General features: G+C 45.9%; 1 protein-coding gene across 2 annotated transcripts in view; it reads left to right on the top strand.

Annotated features, from left to right (window-relative positions):
* Nucleotides 1-21980, top strand: part of PDLIM4 (PDZ and LIM domain 4) — a 379210-nt gene that overhangs the window by 274739 nt on the left and 82491 nt on the right. The gene's annotated exons all lie outside the window — the stretch shown is intronic.

The raw sequence follows: 21980 nt of genomic DNA, 5'->3' as shown, positions 1-21980 counted from the left end.
TTTTGCAAAAAAATCGTTAAATTTCGATTAATAACAAATAATGTAAAAATGTCAGCAGCAATGAAATACCACCAAATGAAAGCTCTATTAGTGAGAAGAAAAGGAGGTAAAATTCATTTGGGTGGTAAGTTGCATGACCGAGCAATAAATGATGAAAGTAGTATAGGTCAGAAGTGTAAAAAGTGGCCTGGTCATTAAGGGTGTTTAAGCTAGGGGGGCTGAGGTGGTTAAATTGCAAATTTTCAAGTTTCAATTTCTCTACTTCTATAATACATAGTAATACCAACAAAAATAGTTATTACTTTACATTCCCCATATGTCTACTTCATGTTTGGATAAATTTGGGAATGATATTTTATTTTTGGGGGATGTTACAAGGCTTAGAAGTTTAGAAGCAAATCTTGAAATTTTTCTGAAATTTTAAAAAACCCACTTTTTAGGGACCATTTCAGGTATGAAGTCACTTTGTGAGGCTTACATAATAGAAACCACCCAAAAATGACCCCATTCTGGAAACTACACCCTTCAAGGTATTCAAAACTGATTTTCCAAACGTCGTTAACCCTTTAGGTGTTCCACAAGAGTTAATGGCAAATGGTGATAAAATTTCAGAATTTGATTTTTGGGCAAATTTTCAATTTTATCTTTCAATATATCTTTATTGAGAATTTTTTCATAAATCCAAAAAATACAGTGATCAGAGGGATCGTACATATCACCCGTGCAACGGGTTGTATTATATTACATTAATATGCGTTGTTCGCATGTATCAGGTGGAATCATGTACTCCAAAGATTACATCTGTACAGTAGGTTGGTATAGCGTCAGTACAATCCAATGACCGTATCTTACAGAATAAACATGGAGAAATGAACGGAGAACGAGAAAAGAAATAAATAAAGAAAAAGCAGAGAGGCAGACTCTGTGTAGTATATCGAGGCTTCCGAATATACATCAAAAGCATAAATTAATGCAAGCAAGTATTGACTGTGTAAATGCCCTTTATGTTTATAGGTTGTTAGAGACAATCTATTGATCACTGGAGTTACCACTCCATTGTGCCCACTCCCTTTCAAATTTGCGTACCGCAAAGTTTTTGTGTGCTAAAATTTTTTCAAAAGACCTAGTAGTGTCCACTGAGTTGATGATTTCCTGTATGGTCGGAATTGTTGAACTTTTCCAGTTCCTAGTTATAGCCAATTTTGTGGCTAGGAATAAGTGCATGGCAATGGTCCTAAAATCATATGGGATCTCTGTAATGTTAATAAAAAGCAAGGCCAAAGCTGGGTCACTTTTTAGCTCGCGGCCCGTTATTTTTGACACTAGCTGGAAGATGCCAGCCCATAAATCCTTTAACAAAGGACAGCACCATAATATGTGTATAAGGGACCCTTTGCCCCCACATCCCCTCCAGCACAGCGGCTCCAAGCCAGGATAAATGCGGCTCAATTTCAGAGGGGTAAAGTACCACTTGAGTAGAGTTTTCGAGTATGCTTCAAGGTGAGATACACATTTCAATCGTTTAGTTGCATATGTGATAGCTGTGGACCACTGCGCTGGGGGGATGCTACGGCCAAGATCTTGTTCCCATGAGATAATGGGTGCGGTTTTTACAAAGGAGTTTTTCTTGCTAAGAATGTATATAGAGGGCGGATTCCCTTCCACTTGGGTTGTGTCAAGTTCCATTGGCACAGGAGTTCCGCATGTGAATGAACCATCAGCGTAGGATTTGTGGCTAAAAGGTGGCGAACTCTCAAATACTTATAAAAGTCATTTTTGTGTATTTTGAACCTTTTTTGCAGATTTTCAAAGGAGTCAAGATCCTTCGAATTGAGCAAATCCGCCACCGTTGCTATTCCCTCCTTTTTCCATCCCTCTAGAGAGTGGTCAGGGATAAGGTATTGCAACGCCTCTATTGGAGTGATTTTTGCTATGGAAACAGTTGTTCTATGATCACTGCCATGGTATCTTTTCCAGGCTTTCAAAGAAGTAGAGAGTAAATACGGGAGGGAATGTGGTGATAGTTCTTTGAAAAAAGAGGCTAACAATATAGCCTTCAGGTTATGAGTAGGGGCGAGTGTCTGTTCGATATGGACCCAATGTTTGGGATTATCAACGACCCACCATTCCCTAAGTTGGTGTACTCTAGTGGCAAGATAGTAATCAAAAATATTAGGAAGATTTAGGCCTCCCACTTTCCTAAATTTGGACATTATTGATTTAGCGATGCGAGGTGGGCCCTTCTTCCAAATAAACTTATTCAGTAGTTTGTTAACAGTGTTAAAGAAGGAGCTGGGAAGGTCCACTGGGAGAATTCTGAATAAATAAAGAAGCTTAGGGAGCACATGCTGCTGAAAGGCTGCCACCCTGCCCAACCATGAAAGTTCCGTTTTCATTATGTTATCCAATTCTTTCTGGAGGTCTAGGAGGAAAGTAGGAAAATTTGCTTCGTACAATTTTGGGATAGTAGGGGTAAGTTGGACCCCAAGGTATTGAACTCCTGCTGTCTGCCAATCCCAAGAGTAGGACTGTTTTAACTGGTTCAGGGTATGATTGGGTATAAAAAGGGGGAGGGCTTGGGACTTGCTCTCGTTCAACTTATAAAATGACAAAGAGCCATATGTATGTATGACCTTTTTTAGCTCATGGAGGGACACGGCCGGGTTGGTTAGGGAAAGAATTATGTCATCCGCATATAGTGAAAGGGTGTGTTGCCTATCACCTATCCGGACTCCCGAGATGTTCCCATTTTGTCTGATAGCTTGCGCTCACGGCTCTAAGGATAAAATAAAGATGAGGGGGGATAGGGGACACCCCTGCCTTGTTCCATTTGAAAGGATAAAGGGGTCTGACAGTTCCCCATTAGTTAAAACTCGAGCAGCAGGGCCTCTATACAATGCTCCTATAGCTTTGATGGCATCTGCAGGGAATCCCATCTTTTGGAGCACCGAGAAGGCAAACGACCAATTAACTCGGTCGAATGCCTTCTCGGCATCCAGCGTAAGGAACACCGTGGGTATTCGTAGATTGTTGACTCTATCAAGAAGGTTTAATACTCTTCTAGAGTTGTCAGTGATTTGCCTACCCGCGACGAAACCCACTTGGTCAGGAGCAATCAGGGACGGGACAATCTCCGCCAACCTGTTCGCCAATAGTTTAGCGTAAATTTTCAGGTCAGTGTTGAGGAGGGAAATAGGCCGGAAATTTTGGGGGGCGGTTGGTTCCTTGCCAGGTTTTGGCAAAGTGACAATAGTGGCCTCTAGCATCTCTTTGGGCATATGACCGTCTGACATAGTTCTCAATAGGGATGAGTGTAGGTGCGGTCCTAGGACCTCTGAGAAGAGTTTATAGTAGGAGTTAGACAGGCCATCCGGGCCGGGACTTTTTTGATGGGGTAGTTGCTTAATAATACGCAGTATTTCCTCCAGTGTGAAGGGCATGCAGATTTTAGTTTTCTGTTCTTCAGACATGGAAGGCAATGAGAGGGAGTCGAGGAATTTATCTATGTCCTGCTCAGAAGGTTGAACCACCTCCTTATTATCAGCTAGGTTATATAGTTGTGAGTAAAAGGACATGAAACTGTTTGCAATTCCTTTTGGGTCATATATTTTGTGGGTTTTTGAGGGGTTCCAGAGAAAGGCGATCCGGGAATTTTGGGCCTTACATTTGATTCTGTTGGCTAGTAATTTCCCAGCCTTATTTGCTTGTGAATAATACATAGCTTTCACTTTTTTCAGGGACATTTCATATTTATGCAGCATGTGCTCCCCCAACTGAGCCCTAAGAGAGCGAAGCTCCTCCGAGTGGCTAGGAGAAGGAGATGCTTTATTCAGAATCTCTAATGCACGGATTTTGTTCATTAGATAAGTAGTGAGGTGTTCCCTTTTCTTTTTAGCTCTGTGCCCAAGCTTAATAAAAATGCCCCTAATATAGGCCTTGTGTGCTATCCAGGTGATAGATGGATTATCTACTGAGTTAACATTATTCTGAAAATATTCAGATAGTGCGGTTTTCACCTCTAGCTGGCAATCCAGGTCGGCCAGTAAATATTCACTTAATCTCCAAGTCGGGTTCGGAGGGCGGTTATACTCTTCTGAGACTGTCACTGAAACGGGTGCATGGTCTGACCATGATATGGTACCAATTTCGGAATTTGTGATAGACAGGAGTGAAGCTCTGTCCACCAGCACAAGGTCTATGCGGGAATACGACAGATGTGAGGGAGAGAAGTACGTGTAATCACGTTCTGAGGCATGGTGTAGGCGCCAGATATCGTATAAGGCCATTTTGGAAAGTGTGCCCGTTAGTGTATTAGAGTCCCTTCTTGTGAGGGAGGATGAGTCTACAGAAATATCTGGGACTATATTAAAATCTCCACAAATAAGGACCCTTCCCTGCTGAATGGATTGGACCTTATTCAGGAGCTTTTGAAGGAAGCGTTGAGGATGTGTGTTGGGTGCATAAAGACTTACCAAGGAGTATAAGACGTTGTTCAGATAACATACGTGAATAATATACCGCCCACCGGAGTCGACACTGGAGGATACCGCAGTATACGCCACCGTGTTTTTGATTGCTAGCAGCACTCCTCTTTTCTTTTTGGTGCAGTGAGCCTGGAGGATAACTGGGAAACATCTGTGTTTAAGACGGTCAGCATCAGCAGCTAATATATGTGTCTCTTGGGCACAGAAAATATCACATTGCAGGGAGAGGGCCTCCCTCCACATCAGGTTGCGCTTATAAGGGCTATTTAGCCCCCTAACGTTTAAAGTGCTAAGCTTCAGTACCATTTTTAATCGTCAGAGCTTTTGGCGCAAAAAATATATCCCGATGCGGAGGGAGGCACAACCCAAGCAGCCAAGGATTCACACCAGTAAGTATAACATAGCATAGAATTCTGCCTAGAACATAAAAAAAAAGAAGAAAGGTGAGAAAAGAAAAGTGAGACAAAAACAATGACTGGGAGAACATAACACATAGTAAGGCACTGATTTGTGCCTTAGCACTTTTGGGGAATGAGTCCTGCCAAAAGCCAGAACAGAGGCTAGTAGGACTGCTGCTCCATAACATTAGAAGCAGAAAAGATGTCCCCTTTAATGTGTTTTCTTGCGTCGTCTATTCTCCACCAATTGCCAATCTCCATAACTGTGATGATGCCTAGGAGCCTCAGGATCATGAATGGGTTCCACTGTAATGTTCCATGAAGCGAGAGTTGCTTTTCCCTCAGCTACTGATCGGATCACTACCATTGAGCCCTCCTTGTGAATTAAAAGCTTTACCGGAAAACCCCACCTATAAGCGATGGAGTGTGCTCTCAAGGCAGTAGTGATAGGGGCCAGGGACTTCCTAAGCTGTAGTGTCGCTGCTGAGAGGTCCACAAATAATTTCACCCCCTCATATGGGGCCGGGAGAGTTCCCAATTTCCTTGCGGCCGTAAGGAGTTGCTCCTTAATGAGAAAAAAGTGCACCCTTGCTAGCACATCTCTTGGTACATCATCCGGCAGGTGCTTAGGCTTGACAATCCTATGTGCTCTGTCTATTATCAGATCACTTTCAGCGCTGTTAGGTAGGAGCAAGCGTATCAGCTTCTGTATATATCCTGTTAATTCAGACGTGGTTACATCTTCTGGGACTCCCCGCATTTTGAGGTTGTTCCGGCGGGAACGGTCCTCTAAGTCCGCAATTTTAGCTTTAAGTTGGGTGACTTCATCAGAGAGGAGCTCATGAGAGTCGATTAAAGTGTTATGGGAAGAGGCAAATTCGCCCATCTTCGTCTCCACATGTTCCATCTTATCCCCCAGCACTGTTACTGTAGCCTGGATCGGGATTAGTGATTTAGCTATTTGTGCAGTGATGGAATGGTGAAATGCTAGAAGCATGTCTTTTAATAAAGTTCCAGAGGCTGGTTGGTCTGATGTCTGCAGACTCTCAAGCGCCTCTTGTATAGATGGGGAACCCGGCTGACTCCCAGATGGGATTGTACACTCACCGGAGTTGCTGGGGCCTCGATACCGTGGCCTCTGTTTGTCAGGGCTGGCGGACGGTGAGGTCTGGGTAATGGCGTTCTCAGGAGGCGTGGGAAGGTCTTCCACCATCATTCTGTGCTCTCTATGTGAGGCTGCAGCTGGAGGGGATTCCACAGGAGGGGTGCTGGATGGAGTATGCTGTTGCTGGTGACCGGACGGAGAGTGCGCTCCTGATGAAGAAGAAGGACTGGAGCCCGGTGTGCTGCGCGCTTCTTCTCCGCCGGCGCCATCTTTGAACTTCTCCTGGGTGAAGTAAAAGTTAAGTTTGCCTTGTTGTTTTAGGCTCTTCTTGCCTCTGGTCATCATGGAGGCATACAGGAGCTTGTAGAGATGAACAGGCGGCTCTTTGGTGGATGTGAATGGGGTTTAGCAGGACTGTAACGCTGTAATGGAGCAGGAGCTCAGGTTCATGCGTCCATCTCCCTCGGCTGCTTGGCCACGCCCCCCAAATTTTCAATTTTAATCCATTTTTTCCAGTAACAAAGCAAGGATTAACAGCCAAACAAAATTCTATATTTATTGCCCCGATTCTGTAGTTTGCATTGCAGAAACACCCCATATGTGGCCGTAAACTACTGTACGGGCACACAGTAGGGCGTAGAGGGAAAGGTGCACCGTATGGTTTTTGGAAGGCAGATTTTGCTGGACTGTTTTTTTTTTACACCATGTCCCATTTGAAGCCCCCCTGATGCACCCCTAGAGTAGAAACTCCATAAAAGTGACCCCATCTAAGAAACTACACCCCTCAAGGTATTCAAAACTGATTTTACAAACTTTGTTAACCCTTTAGGTGTTCCACAAGAATTAATGGAAAATAGAAATACAATTTCAAAATTTCACTTTTTTGGCAGATTTTCCATTTTAATAATTTTTTTCCAGTTACAAAGCAAGGGTTAACAACAAAACTCAATATTTATGGCTCTGATTCACCCCATATGTGGTCGTAAACCGCTGTACGGGCACACGGCAGGGTGCAGAAGGAAAGGAATGCCATACGGTTTTGGAAGGCAGATTTTGCTGAACCGTTTTTTGCTGTCCCATTTGAAGCCCCCCTGATGCACCCCTAGAGTAAAAACTCTAAAAAAGTGACCCTATTTTCGAAACTACGGAATAGGGTTGGAGTATTGTTGGTACTAGTTTAGGGTACATATTATTTTTGGCTGCTCTATATTACACTTTTTGTGAGGCAAGGTAACAAGAAATTGCTGTTTTGGCACCATTTTTATTTTATGTTATTTTCAACATTCATCTGACAGGTTAGATCATGTAATATTTTAATAGAGCAGGTTGTCACAGACGCGGCGATACAATTTTTCTATTTATGTAAGTTTTACACATTGATTTCATTTTTGAAACAAAAAAAAAAATCATGTTTTATTGTCTCCATAGTCTGAGAGCCATAGTTTTTTCAGTTTTTGGGCAAATATCTTGGGTAGAGTATGATTTTTGCGGGATGAGATGACAGTTTGATTGGCACTATTTTGGGGTGTGTATGACTTTTTGATCGCTTGCTATTACACTTTTTGTCATGTAAGGTGACAAAAAATTGATTTTTTTGCACCGTTTTTTTTTTTGTTTTTACGGCATTCACCTGAGGAGTTAGGTCATGTGATATTTTTATAGAGCAGGTTATTACGGACGCGGCGATACCTAATATGTATACTTTTTATTTATGTAAGTTTTACACAATTTCATTTTTGAAACAAAAATAAATAAATCATGTTTTAGTGTCTCCATATTCTGAGAGACATAGTTTTTTCAGTTTTTGGGCGATTATCTTAGGTAGGGTCTCATTATTTGCGGGATGAGGTGACGGTTTGATTGGTACTATTTTGGCATGCATACAACTTTTTTGATCACTTTTAATACCTTTTTGGGGAAGTAAGGCAAAATTTCAATTTCATCATAGTTTTTTCTTTTCTTTTCTTATGGCGTTCACCGTGCGGGTAAAGTAACATGACCGTTTTATAGATCAGGTCGTTATGGACGCGGTGATATCAAACATGTGTAGGGAATTTTATTTTTTTCATTTTTAATCAGTGATAAATGTGTTTTGATTTGTACTTTTTTTTTCACTTTTTTTTTACCCAGACCCACTTGGTTCTTGAAGATCCAGTGGGTCTGATGTCTGTATAATATAGTACAGTACACTATATAGTGTACTTTACTGTATTTTCACTTTACAAAGTCTGATTAGACTTCTGCCTTTAGCAGAAGTCTAATCAGCACCATGGGCAGCCTCTGATCAGTACCATGGACAGCCGGACGCCTGTGAAGGCGTCCGGTTGTCATGGTAACCATTACTCGCTGCCACAGCAGAGCAGTGGGTGATGGGGAGGGAGGGGGGCTCCCTCCCTCTTAACCATTTCCATACAGCGGTCCCTACGGACCGCGGCATGGAAGGGGTTTAAACGCATGGCATCTGTGCCAGCACAGATGTCAGGCATTTCAAGCAGAGTGTCAGCAATCCTGAGAAAGGGGGCGGGCGGATGATCGCATGACCGCCCGCACTCCCCGCACCCTTCCCCCCCCCCCGCTGAGCCCGCCGGCAGATAACAACGAGGGCAGCAGGCGGGGGGGGGGGAGTTAAACATCAAAATAAAGCTTATTCAAAGTTTTTGATCCGATCAGAAACTTCCGAAACCGCAGCAAACAGAAGGTCTGAATTGACCTGCGGTTTGCTGCGATCGCCGACATGGGGGGGGTCGCAGGACCCATCCGGCGCATTTAGCCAAGGTGCCTGCTCAATTATTTAAGCAGGCACAGGGTTCCGATCACCGGGCGGTGGTGATCGCAATTATACATGACGTACCGGTACGTCATGTGTCCTTCAGAGGTTAAGCATTGAATGAAAGGATGTGGCGCGCATTAATTACTGAATAATATATTAAATTTTATTCCCTGTCACCTATGCAGAGCAGGTGTTTATTCACGTCTAAAATTGTATAATGTCAACCCAAGAATGTAACAGAAAAATTATTGAAATTTATTAAGCTGTCAACTAGGTAGAGGAGGGGTAAATTATACCCAAAAAATGGTGAATTTCACCCGAAAATGTAAATGACAAAGTAGTGAAATGATATAAAATAAAATACGTACAAATAAAAAAAATATATTTGATTTATGAGGTGGAGTTCCATATGGAGTAGAAGTTTGAGGAGGCGGTGGGTGTAGCGGTGTAGGTGGAAGTGGCGGGGGAGGAGGACAAGGTAGCCAACACAGGTTTTTGGTTTTAATTTTTTTTTTTTTAAATTAGGGTACACTCTAAAAGAGTGTGAAATATCCAAAATACAAGAATGAGCAAATGCGCTGCAGTATAACAATGGCTACTTAGTGCCGGTTTACATGTCTATTCTGCACAAGGTACGGACAAGTCCTGAGGGATCCATGCCTGGTTCATTTTAATGAACGTGAGCTTGTCCACGTTGGCTGTGGACTGACGGCTGCGTTTGTCTGTGATGATGCCCCCTGACATGCTAAACACACGTTCAGATAATACACTGGCTGCAGGGCAGGCCAGCACCTCCAAGGCGTAATGGGCAAGCTCAGGCCATGTGCCCAATTTGGAGACCCAGAAGTTGAAGGGGGCAGACCCATCATTCAGTACATGTAGGCGTGTGCACACATACTGCTCCACCATGTTGGTGAAATGCTGCCTCCTGCTAAGACGTTCTATATCAGCTGGTGGTGCTGGTTGTTGTGGCGTGCTGACAAATCTTTTCCACATTTCGGCCATGCTAACCCTGCCTTCTGAGGTGCTGGCGGTGCCCCAGCTGTGTTGGCGACCTCTTCCTCGTCCTCTACCTTCGCCTTGTGCTTCCACTGTGCCCCCGCTGTCAGGTGGGAATGCCACCAGCAGCGCGTATACCAGCGTGCGCTTGTACTCACACATCTTATGATCACGCTCCAGTGACGGAATTAAGGACAATACGTTGTCCTTGTAACGGGGATCCAGCAGCGTGGCCACCCAGTAATCAGCAAGTTAGAATGTGGGCAACTCGGCGGTCGTTGCGGAGACACTGCAGCATGTAATTGCTCATGTGTGCCAGGCTGCCCAGAGGCAACGAAAAGCTGTCCTCTGTGGGAGGTGTATCGTCTGTGTCCTCTGTATCCCCCCATCCACGCACCAGTGATGGCCATGAGCTGGTCTGGGTGCCACCCTGCTGTGAACATGGTTCCTCCTCCTCCTCCTCATTTTCCACCTCGTCATCCTCCAGAACTGTGCCCTGGCTGGACAATTGTGTACCTTGGATTTGTGGGTGCAGGAACCCACCCTCGGAGCCACTTGGGAATGACTGGCCGGAAACCCTATGAAATGATCCCTCCTCCTCCTGTGCCACATCCTCTTCCATCATCGCCAGTAGCGTTTCAAGGAAGCATAGAAGTGGGATAGTAATGCTGAGAACGGTGTTATCGGCACTGGCCATGTTGGTGGAGTAACAAGGAACACAGGTCTCGCATGGAGGCCCAGTCATTGGTGGTGAAGTGGTGCTGTTCCGCCGAGCAACTCACCCGTGCGTGCTGCAGCTGAAACTCCACTATTGCCTGCTGCTGCTCGCACAGTCTGGCCAGCATGTGCAAGGTGGAGTTCCACCTTGTTGGCACGTCGCATATGAGGCGGTGAGCGGGAAGGCCGAAGTTACGCTGCAGCGCTGACGGGCGAGCAGCAGCAGGGTGAGAATGCCGAAAGAGCGCACTGACGGCCCGCACTTTATGCAGCAGCTCTGACATATCGGGGTAATTTTTAAGGAATCTCTGCACCACCAAATTCAGCACATGCGCCAGAGCTGTTATGAGATTTCGCCCATTATCGCACACCATCAGGCTGGGCTTGAGGCTGACTGGCACAAACCACTCATCGGTCTGTTGTTCAAGGCCCGTCCACAGCTCCTGCACGGTGTGGGGTTTGTCCCCCAAACAGATAAGTTTTAAAACTGCCTGCTGTCGTTTACCCCTGACTGTGCGGAAGTTGGTGGTGAAGGTGTGACGCTGACCGGATGAGGAGCTGGTAGAGGATGAGGAAGCAGAGTAGGAGGAGGAAGCAACAGGAGGCAAACTGAAGCGCCCTGCAATCCTCGGTGGTGGAAGGACATGCGCCAAACTGCTATCTGCCTCAGGCCCAGCCGCCACTGCATTTACCCAGTGTGCTGTTATGGAAATATAACGGCCCTGAACGTGCTTACTGGTCCATGTATCCGTAGTCAGGTGCAGCTTGCCACAGATGGCGTTGCGCAGTGCACACCTGATTTTGTCCCCTACTTGGTTGTGCAGGGAAGGGGTGGCTCATCTTGAAAAGTAGTGGCGGCTGGGCACGACGTACTGTGGGACAGCCACCGCCATAAGGCCTTTAAAACTATCAGTCTCCACCAGACGGAATGACAGCATTTTAAAGGCCAGTAATTTAGAAATGCTGGCATTCAGGGCTTGGGATCGCGGGTGGTAGGAGGGTACTTCCTCTTCCTCTCCAGCGTTTGGGAGATGGAGAGCTGAACGCTTCCTTGGGACATTGTGGAGATGCTTGGTGACCCAGGTGTTGGTGTTGCTGGCAGATCCTCCATTTGCAGTGTGGAAGGTGGCACTGTCACTCCAGAGGTGAATGAAGAGGCCAAGACTGCAGCAGAAGAGGAAGCAGGAGGAGCCAGAGACCTTTCTTGGTTTTTGAGGTGCCTGGTCATGCAGGTTGTGCTCAGGTTTAGAACGTTTATGCCTCGCTCCAGGCTCTGATTGCACAGCGTGCAAACCACTCGTGTCTTGTTGTCAGCACATTGTCTGAAGAACTGCCACGCCAGGGAACTCCTTGGAGCTGGCTTTGGTGTGCTTGGTCCCTTGCTGCGGTGGGCAGTAGCAGGCATACTGTCTAGGGGACGGCCGCTCTGCTTTTGCACCCTGCTCCCTCTTCTACTGTGCTGGTGGCTTTGTGAGACCACCGCCTCTTCCTCAGAACTAGACAGGTCACTCGCATGACCTTGATTCCATGTGGGGTCGAGGACCTCATCGTCCTCAACATCATCTTCCACCCAGTCTTCACCCCTGCCTTCCTTGTCGGTCTGCACACTTTCGAAAGCCCCAGCAGTTGGCACCTGTGTTTCGTCATCATCCGAGACGTACTGAGATGGCTGATTTGCATAGGGGGTGAGGTGAAAGACTGATTGACATCGGCTGCAGGTGCCAACTGTGGTCTTTCAGCAGGAGACTGGGTGGGACCCAATGTGAAAGAACTGGATCCACTGTCAGCAACCCAATCTACTATCGCCTGTACTTGTTGAGGCCTCACCATTCGTAGACCAGCATTAGGCCTGACCAAATACCGCTGCAGGTTCTGTCGCCTACTCGCAGCTGAGGAAGGGGTTTCACTTGTGCGTGTAGCTGGCACAGATCGACCACGTCCTCTCCCTGCAACAGGAGCTCCACCAGCAGCACCACGACCTGGGCCACGTCCCTTATTTGACGCTCTCCTCATATTTCTCAAATTTAGGATCTTGCCCTAAATGGGTGTTTAATTAATATTAGAATAGAACAACAGTATGTAAAGGGTGTATCTCACACGGCCTGAACCAGACTAGGCCTCAATTAAAGATTTATTTGCCCAAAATAGCTGTATTTCAAACCCCTGTATGTAGAGGGTGTATCTCACACGGCCTGAACCAGTGTAGGCCTGAAATAAATATTTCTTTGCCCAAAATGGCTGTATTTCAAATGGCTGTATCAAACCCCTGTATGTAGAGGGTGTATCTCACACGGTCGGAATCAGTGTAGGCCTGAATTAAAGATTTATTTGCCCAAAATGGCTGTATTTCAAATGCCTTAATCAAACACCTGTATGTAGAGGGTGTATCTCACACGGCCTGACCCACTGTAGGCCTGAATTCAATATTGGTGCACCAAATGGCGGTATTTCAAATCTCTGAATCTAACCCAAATGTATTAAGGGTGTATCTCACAATGACATCTGCATCAAAGGCTGCCAACAATTTTTTTTTTCCCCAAACGAGTGTTTGTTTAACTGAATTTGACAGCAGTATATACCGTATTTTTTGCCCCATAAGTTGCACTCTTTCCGCCCCAAAAGTGCCAATTTACATCGCAGTCTGTGATGCTGCAGCATCACAGACTGCGATGTATTAGTGAGGAGGGACTGTAGTAGGTGGGGAGAGCGGCGGGGCAGTGCAGGCACTGTACTCTGGCCCCGCCGCTCAGTATGTACTGTATTATACGTAGTGTTAATCATCATATCTAAACTGAATAATGATGCGCTCCCCATGTGTACCGTACTTACCGGTACACATGTCACGCTCCTGTAGTAAGCACTAGCAGCTAGCAGGCAGGCCGGGCGGCCGTAACTCACGGAGGTCACGTGCCTGCTCTGCCTACTTTATGAATGAAGCAGGCGGAGCAGGCACGTGACCTCAGTGATTTACGGCCGCCCGGCCTGCCTACTAGCTGCTAGTGCTTACTACAGGAGCGTGGTAAGTACGGTACGCAGGGGGAGCGCATCATTATTCAGTTTAGATATGATGATTAACACTACGTATAATACAGTACATACCCGCACTGCCCCGCCGCTCTCCCCGCCTACTACAGCCCCTCCCTAGGAATTTGTGGATGGGATAATGATGGTGGGGGGGGGGGGGGTTTGTGGATGGCATTATGATGGGGGGATCTGTGGATGACACATATAGCAGTGTCATCCACAGATCCACCACCCCATAACAGTGCCATCCACAGATCCCCCTCCACCATCATAATGCCATCCACAGATCCCCCCCACCATCATAATGCCATCCACAGATCCCCTCCCCACCATCATAATGCCATCCACAGCTCCCCCCCATAACAGTGCCATCCACAGATCCCCCACATAACAGTGCCATCCACAAATCTCCCACCCCATAACAGTGCATCATCCACAGATCCCCCATAATAGTGTCATGCACAGACTGACATTAGTTCAAACCCCCCAAAAGCACACCTTTTGGTTAAAAATATATATTTTCTTATTTTCCTCCTTAAAAACCTAGGTGCGTCTTATCGGCCGGTGCGTCTTATAGGGCGAAAAATACGGTAAGCCTGTAATTTCACACGTGCTGATGCTGCAAGGCCTGAAAATAGTGTTTTTTGTAAAAAAAAAAAGTGTGTTTTTAAAACCCCAGAAATTATGGGTGTATTTCTAGCTTAAATTGCACACTGACTAATCCAGATGTTGTATATTGCCCAAAAAAATGGTGATTTGCAATGTCCCAAAAGCTCAGATGCAGTGCTGGTGCACTGAGCTTGCATAAAATGGCTGCCGCCGCCCACCTAACAAACGGATAAAAGTTGTTGTTTTTTTGGTCAGTGGGCTCAGGGCAGGGTAAAACGATTGTGCCCTGCACCCACACAACTACAGTCCTGATCAAAAGTTTAAGACCACTTGAAAAATGGCAAAAAATCATATTTAGCATGGCTGGATCTTAACAAGGTTCCAAGTAGAGCTTCAACATGCAACAAGAAGAAATGGCAGTGAGACAAAACATTTTTTGAGCATTCAATTTAATGAAAACAACGAATAAACTGAAACATGCTATTTTTCAGCTGATCTAAAGTTTAGGACCACATGCCTTTATAAGGCCAAATGTGTGCAAAGATGTGGATTCATTGTCATTTTCTGTCAGGTAGTCACACCTTGTGATGGCAAAGGCAAAAAAAACTCCCTTTTTGAACGTGGTCGGGTTGTTGAACTGCATAAGCAGGGTCTCTCACAGCGCGCCATCACTGCTGAGGTGGGACGCAGTAAGACGGTCATTTGGAATTTCTTAAATGATCCTGAGGGTTATGGAACAAAAAAGTCAAGTGGAAGACCCAAAAAAAAATCATCAGCACTGAGCTGGAGGATCCAATTGGCTGTCCGTCAAGACACTGGACGATCTTTGACCCAAATTAAGGCCTTTACTGGTGCTCACTACAGCCCCATAACCATCAGATGGCATCTGAGACTGAAGGGCTTCAAAAACAAAAAACGTCTTCAAAGACCTCGTCTCCTTGAACGCCACAGAACTGCTCGTTTGGACTTTGCAAGAGAGCACCAAACATGGGACATTCAAAGGTGGAAGAAAGTTTTATTCATGTCCAGATGTTGCAGAGAGCATTCCTCATGACTGAGGGCCCTCGTCTGTGTGGTAACGACTGGGTTTTTCAACAGGACAACGCTACAGTACACAATGCCCGCAGGACAAGGGACTTCTTCCAGGAGAATAACATCACTCTTTTGGCCCATCCTGCGTGTTCCCCTAATCTAAATCCAATTGAGAACCTTTGAGGATGGATGGCAAGGGAAGTTTACAAAAATGGACAACAGTTCCAGACAGTAGATGGCCTTCGTGCGGCCGTCTTCAGCACTTGGAGAAGTGTTCCCACTCACCTCATGGGAACGCTTACCTCAAGCATGCCGAAACGAATTTTTGAAGTGATAGATAGGGATGAGCGAACCCGAACTGTATAGTTCGGGTTCGTACCGAATTTTGGGGTGTCCGTGACACGGACCCGAACCCGAACATTTTCGTAAAAGTTCGGGTTCGGTGTTCGGCGCTTTCTTGACGCTTTTTGAAAGGCTGCAAAGCAGCCAATCAACAAGCGTCATACTACTTGGCCCAAGAGGCCATCACAGCCATGCCTACTATTGGCATGGCTGTGATTGGCCAGTGCACCATGTGACCCAGCCTCTATTTAAGCTGGAGTCACGTAGCGCCGCACGTCACTCTGCTATGATCAGTATAGGGAGAGGTTGCAGCTGCGACGTTAGGGCGAGATTAGGCAGATTAACTCCTCCAAAAGAGTTCATTCTGTGATCGATCTGCAGCTGTGGATCATTGAATTGCTATTATTGACTTGCTCACTTTTTTGAGGCTGCCCAGAGCGTTTTTAGATCACTTTTTTTCTGGGGTGATCGGCGGCCATTTTGTGACTTGTGGTGCGCCAGCACGAGCTATCACCAAGTGTATTTAACCATCGATAGTGTGGTTATTTTGTGCTATATCCTACATCAGCTGCAGGCTGAGCCTGTGTCACCGAAGTGCATTTAACCATCAACAGTCTGGTTATTTTGTGCTATATCCTACATCAGCTGCAGGCTGAGCCTGTGTCACCGAAGTGCATTTAACCATCAACAGTCTGGTTATTTTTTGGCCATATATTACATCAGGGGCAAGTTGAGCCTGTCATCCAGCGCCTAAAAAATAGACCTGACATTTCTATTCAACCAAATCTGCACAGTTTTAGCTGGTCAAGTTATTTGTAGTGACCGTCAAAGCAGACTTTTTGTTCTGGGTTGAAAAAGCATTCCCAAATTTGCCATTCTGAAAATAACTAGTTTGTGGTATTTCAGGCCTACTTGAAATCTAACAAGACAAAAACACAGAAATGAAGTGGCAATTCTGGAGGAGCTGCTCAGCCCCTGACACTGTGGCGTGTCTTTTATTGAGGGAGCAGCCCCACCGCATGTGGACCGCAATAATCGACTAACCCCAGCAAAATATGCATACAATGGAGGACGTCGACGCGGTCCACATGCACCACAAGAGCAAACTACACAGAATGTAGCAAATAAACATATGAAACACAGAGAGGAAATGCACCAAACAGAAATGCTACTGACTATACTGGGAAGTCATACATGCAGGTATTAAAAGCTGAGACTTTCGCCAATATGTTCCAGTCAGGAAGATATCGGAGCCCATCAATGCACCACGTCACGGTCACTCAGCATGGCAAAGGGTCCTAGCCGCTACTCTAACTATGGTGTGAACATGGTCTGGGGGTGATATAATTCAGCACACAGCCAAGCCTCCACACAAAGGCCCAGCATGAATACTGTGGTAGTACAATGTGAATGAGGCCAGGCCGTGAGCCACACCTATGCCAGACCATGTGATGGAAGTAACCAGGTGCAACAGAGTGTCCAAACACACTCAAATCTAACAAGACAAAAACACAGAAATGAAGTGGCAATTCTGGAGGAGCTGCTCAGCCCCTGACACTGTGGCGTGTCTTTTATTGAGGGAGCAGCCCCACCGCATGTGGACCGCAATAATCGACTAACCCCAGCAAAATATGCATACAATGGAGGACGTCGACGCGGTCCACATGCACCACAAGAGCAAACTACACAGAATGTAGCAAATAAACATATGAAACACAGAGAGGAAATGCACCAAACAGAAATGCTACTGACTATACTGGGAAGTCATACATGCAGGTATTAAAAGCTGAGACTTTCGCCAATATGTTCCAGTCAGGAAGATATCGGAGCCCATCAATGCACCACGTCACGGTCACTCAGCATGGCAAAGGGTCCTAGCCGCTACTCTAACTATGGTGTGAACATGGTCTGGGGGTGATATAATTCAGCACACAGCCAAGCCTCCACACAAAGGCCCAGCATGAATACTGTGGTAGTACAATGTGAATGAGGCCAGGCCGTGAGCCACACCTATGCCAGACCATGTGATGGAAGTAACCAGGTGCAACAGAGTGTCCAAACACACTCAAATCTAACAAGACAAAAACACAGAAATGAAGTGGCAATTCTGGAGGAGCTGCTCAGCCCCTGACACTGTGGCGTGTCTTTTATTGAGGGAGCAGCCCCACCGCATGTGGACCGCAATAATCGACTAACCCCAGCAAAATATGCATACAATGGAGGACGTCGACGCGGTCCACATGCACCACAAGAGCAAACTACACAGAATGTAGCAAATAAACATATGAAACACAGAGAGGAAATGCACCAAACAGAAATGCTACTGACTATACTGGGAAGTCATACATGCAGGTATTAAAAGCTGAGACTTTCGCCAATATGTTCCAGTCAGGAAGATATCGGAGCCCATCAATGCACCACGTCACGGTCACTCAGCATGGCAAAGGGTCCTAGCCGCTACTCTAACTATGGTGTGAACATGGTCTGGGGGTGATATAATTCAGCACACAGCCAAGCCTCCACACAAAGGCCCAGCATGAATACTGTGGTAGTACAATGTGAATGAGGCCAGGCCGTGAGCCACACCTATGCCAGACCATGTGATGGAAGTAACCAGGTGCAACAGAGTGTCCAAACACACTCAAATCTAACAAGACAAAAACACAGAAATGAAGTGGCAATTCTGGAGGAGCTGCTCAGCCCCTGACACTGTGGCGTGTCTTTTATTGAGGGAGCAGCCCCACCGCATGTGGACCGCAATAATCGACTAACCCCAGCAAAATATGCATACAATGGAGGACGTCGACGCGGTCCACATGCACCACAAGAGCAAACTACACAGAATGTAGCAAATAAACATATGAAACACAGAGAGGAAATGCACCAAACAGAAATGCTACTGACTATACTGGGAAGTCATACATGCAGGTATTAAAAGCTGAGACTTTCGCCAATATGTTCCAGTCAGGAAGATATCGGAGCCCATCAATGCACCACGTCACGGTCACTCAGCATGGCAAAGGGTCCTAGCCGCTACTCTAACTATGGTGTGAACATGGTCTGGGGGTGATATAATTCAGCACACAGCCAAGCCTCCACACAAAGGCCCAGCATGAATACTGTGGTAGTACAATGTGAATGAGGCCAGGCCGTGAGCCACACCTATGCCAGACCATGTGATGGAAGTAACCAGGTGCAACAGAGTGTCCAAACACACTCAAATCTAACAAGACAAAAACACAGAAATGAAGTGGCAATTCTGGAGGAGCTGCTCAGCCCCTGACACTGTGGCGTGTCTTTTATTGAGGGAGCAGCCCCACCGCATGTGGACCGCAATAATCGACTAACCCCAGCAAAATATGCATACAATGGAGGACGTCGACGCGGTCCACATGCACCACAAGAGCAAACTACACAGAATGTAGCAAATAAACATATGAAACACAGAGAGGAAATGCACCAAACAGAAATGCTACTGACTATACTGGGAAGTCATACATGCAGGTATTAAAAGCTGAGACTTTCGCCAATATGTTCCAGTCAGGAAGATATCGGAGCCCATCAATGCACCACGTCACGGTCACTCAGCATGGCAAAGGGTCCTAGCCGCTACTCTAACTATGGTGTGAACATGGTCTGGGGGTGATATAATTCAGCACACAGCCAAGCCTCCACACAAAGGCCCAGCATGAATACTGTGGTAGTACAATGTGAATGAGGCCAGGCCGTGAGCCACACCTATGCCAGACCATGTGATGGAAGTAACCAGGTGCAACAGAGTGTCCAAACACACTCAAATCTAACAAGACAAAAACACAGAAATGAAGTGGCAATTCTGGAGGAGCTGCTCAGCCCCTGACACTGTGGCGTGTCTTTTATTGAGGGAGCAGCCCCACCGCATGTGGACCGCAATAATCGACTAACCCCAGCAAAATATGCATACAATGGAGGACGTCGACGCGGTCCACATGCACCACAAGAGCAAACTACACAGAATGTAGCAAATAAACATATGAAACACAGAGAGGAAATGCACCAAACAGAAATGCTACTGACTATACTGGGAAGTCATACATGCAGGTATTAAAAGCTGAGACTTTCGCCAATATGTTCCAGTCAGGAAGATATCGGAGCCCATCAATGCACCACGTCACGGTCACTCAGCATGGCAAAGGGTCCTAGCCGCTACTCTAACTATGGTGTGAACATGGTCTGGGGGTGATATAATTCAGCACACAGCCAAGCCTCCACACAAAGGCCCAGCATGAATACTGTGGTAGTACAATGTGAATGAGGCCAGGCCGTGAGCCACACCTATGCCAGACCATGTGATGGAAGTAACCAGGTGCAACAGAGTGTCCAAACACACTCAAATCTAACAAGACAAAAACACAGAAATGAAGTGGCAATTCTGGAGGAGCTGCTCAGCCCCTGACACTGTGGCGTGTCTTTTATTGAGGGAGCAGCCCCACCGCATGTGGACCGCAATAATCGACTAACCCCAGCAAAATATGCATACAATGGAGGACGTCGACGCGGTCCACATGCACCACAAGAGCAAACTACACAGAATGTAGCAAATAAACATATGAAACACAGAGAGGAAATGCACCAAACAGAAATGCTACTGACTATACTGGGAAGTCATACATGCAGGTATTAAAAGCTGAGACTTTCGCCAATATGTTCCAGTCAGGAAGATATCGGAGCCCATCAATGCACCACGTCACGGTCACTCAGCATGGCAAAGGGTCCTAGCCGCTACTCTAACTATGGTGTGAACATGGTCTGGGGGTGATATAATTCAGCACACAGCCAAGCCTCCACACAAAGGCCCAGCATGAATACTGTGGTAGTACAATGTGAATGAGGCCAGGCCGTGAGCCACACCTATGCCAGACCATGTGATGGAAGTAACCAGGTGCAACAGAGTGTCCAAACACACTCAAATCTAACAAGACAAAAACACAGAAATGAAGTGGCAATTCTGGAGGAGCTGCTCAGCCCCTGACACTGTGGCGTGTCTTTTATTGAGGGAGCAGCCCCACCGCATGTGGACCGCAATAATCGACTAACCCCAGCAAAATATGCATACAATGGAGGACGTCGACGCGGTCCACATGCACCACAAGAGCAAACTACACAGAATGTAGCAAATAAACATATGAAACACAGAGAGGAAATGCACCAAACAGAAATGCTACTGACTATACTGGGAAGTCATGCATGCAGGTATTAAAAGCTGAGACTTTCGCCAATATGTTCCAGTCAGGAAGATATCGGAGCCCATCAATGCACCACGTCACGGTCACTCAGCATGGCAAAGGGTCCTAGCCGCTACTCTAACTATGGTGTGAACATGGTCTGGGGGTGATATAATTCAGCACACAGCCAAGCCTCCACACAAAGGCCCAGCATGAATACTGTGGTAGTACAATGTGAATGAGGCCAGGCCGTGAGCCACACCTATGCCAGACCATGTGATGGAAGTAACCAGGTGCAACAGAGTGTCCAAACACACTCAAATCTAACAAGACAAAAACACAGAAATGAAGTGGCAATTCTGGAGGAGCTGCTCAGCCCCTGACACTGTGGCGTGTCTTTTATTGAGGGAGCAGCCCCACCGCATGTGGACCGCAATAATCGACTAACCCCAGCAGACTTTTTGTTCTGGGTTGAAAAAGCATTCCCAAATTTGCCATTCTGAAAATAACTAGTTTGTGGTATTTCAGGCCTACTTGAAATCTATCCCAAAAAGAAAATCTTACATTGAAGTTATTGATAGTATCATTCAGAAAAACCTAAGACACACGCTAGTGTGCTGATAGAAGTGTCATTCTGTGATTAAACCTATAACTGTCACACAGCGCAAAAAAAAACAGGTCTCACATCTCTATTCAACCAAATCTGCACAGTTTTAGCTGGTCAAGTTATTTGTAGTGACCGTCAAAGCAGACTTTTTGTTCTGCGTTGAAAAAGCATTCCCAAATTTGCCATTCTGAAAATAACTAGTTTGTGGTATTTCAGGCCTACTTTAAATCTATCCCAAAAATAAAATCTTACATTGAAGTTATTGATAGTATCATTCAGAAAAACCTAAGACACACGCTAGCGTGCTGATAGAAGTGTCATTCTGTGATTAAACCTATAACTGTCACACAGCGCAAAAAAAAACAGGTCTCACATCTCTATTCAACCAAATCTGCACAGTTTTAGCTGGTCAAGTTATTTGTAGTGACCGTCAAAGCAGACTTTTTGTTCTGGGTTGAAAAAGCATTCCCAAATTTGCCATTCTGAAAATAACTAGTTTGTGGTATTTCAGGCCTACTTTAAATCTATCCCAAAAAGAAAATCTTACATTGAAGTTATTGATAGTATCATTCAGAAAAACCTAAGACACACGCTAGCGTGCTGATAGAAGTGTCATTCTGTGATTAAACCTATAACTGTCACACAGCGCAAAAAAAACAGGTCTCACATCTCTATTCAACCAAATCTGC

The sequence above is a fragment of the Bufo bufo genome, chromosome 1 (assembly GCF_905171765.1).
Source record: "Bufo bufo chromosome 1, aBufBuf1.1, whole genome shotgun sequence".
Classification (NCBI taxonomy): domain Eukaryota; kingdom Metazoa; phylum Chordata; class Amphibia; order Anura; family Bufonidae; genus Bufo; species Bufo bufo.
Note: the sequence above shows the minus strand (reverse complement) of the source record. Positions and strands in the feature narration are given on the sequence as shown.